General features: G+C 48.8%; 1 non-coding gene across 1 annotated transcript; it reads left to right on the plus strand.

Moving 5' to 3' along the window:
• Positions 1–499: 499 nt before the first annotated feature.
• On the plus strand, positions 500–582 carry trnal-uag (transfer RNA leucine (anticodon UAG)). The gene has a single exon. It is a non-coding gene; the product is annotated as a tRNA-Leu (tRNA).
• The last annotated feature ends 690 nt before the right edge of the window (positions 583–1,272 follow it).

Below are 1,272 nucleotides of genomic sequence, written 5' to 3' on the forward strand. Positions count from 1 at the left end.
AAAAGAGCCTTTGGTTTATTAGATGACATTTTGGCCGCTTTACCTTTTCTGGGAGCTCTGAGCGCTGGTTTTCTTGGGCAGCAGCACGGCCTGGATATTCGGCAGCACCCCGCCCTGAGCGATAGTCACCCCTCCCAGCAGCTTGTTGAGCTCCTCGTCGTTGCGGACGGCCAGCTGCAGGTGTCTGGGGATGATGCGGGTCTTCTTGTTGTCCCGGGCCGCGTTCCCGGCCAGCTCGAGGATTTCAGCGGTCAGATACTCGAGCACAGCAGCCAGACAGACCGGGGCTCCAGCACCCACACGCTCAGCATAGTTAGCCTTTCTCAGGAGCCTGTGAACACGGCCCACCGGGAACTGCAGTCCAGTCCGGGAGGAGCGAGAAATGGCCTTGGCCCGAGCTTTCCCGCTGGTCTTTCCTCTTCCAGACATTTCCACAATCTCACAAATACTTTCACAAAGAATGAATAATTTCCTTAGCATTAATGATAGCCAGTAGGCGGTCAGGATGGCCGAGCGGTCTAAGGCGCTGCGTTTAGGTCGCAGTCTCCATTGGAGACGTGGGTTCAAATCCCACTTCTGACACCTTGTGTTTTGACTGCTCTGGAGGCGTTTGGGAGCAGAGGTGAAGAGCAAAGAGAGAACAGGAAAGAACATGGAAAAGCAAAATAACAATGGACCCAAAGATGTTGCATCAAAACATTAGAGTAAGAGGCAACTGAGCAAACAGCAGGGCACAGAAAACATCAAAAATGTAACCTTTGTATCGGGATGGAAGATGTTGCCAATATCCTTAATGAATACATTACTGTCTTCTCAAATGAGGGGGTGATGCAGATATTGTTATGAAGGAGGAGGAGTGTGAAGTATTGGACATGATAAGTTAAGGAGAGAGGAAGTCTTAATGGGATGAGCATCCTTGAATGTGGATAAATCACCAGGACCAGATGAAATGTACCCCAGGCTGTTGAATGAAGCCAGGGAAAAAATAGTGGAAGGTCTGACCATCGTTTTCCAGAGGATTGGAGGTCTTGTAAGGTTGCAATAAAAGCAAAATACCACGCAGATCAAGCATGGCTGAGCCTTTAGAGTAGAGAAACAGGGCTGAATTCCCTGAACCAGTGCTACAGCTTTCAGAATAGAAGGAGCCTATACAAACCTGATGGGTTCCACTTAAACCAAAGAGCTGGAGGTGCTGACAGTCAGAACAGATAAAATGTGGAGGAGTGTTTGAAGCAGTTTCTGTGTGGTTACTGTAGTTGTACTATGGAGTTA

This window comes from Heterodontus francisci, unplaced genomic scaffold (assembly GCF_036365525.1).
Source record: "Heterodontus francisci isolate sHetFra1 unplaced genomic scaffold, sHetFra1.hap1 HAP1_SCAFFOLD_51_2, whole genome shotgun sequence".
NCBI lineage: Eukaryota > Metazoa > Chordata > Chondrichthyes > Heterodontiformes > Heterodontidae > Heterodontus > Heterodontus francisci.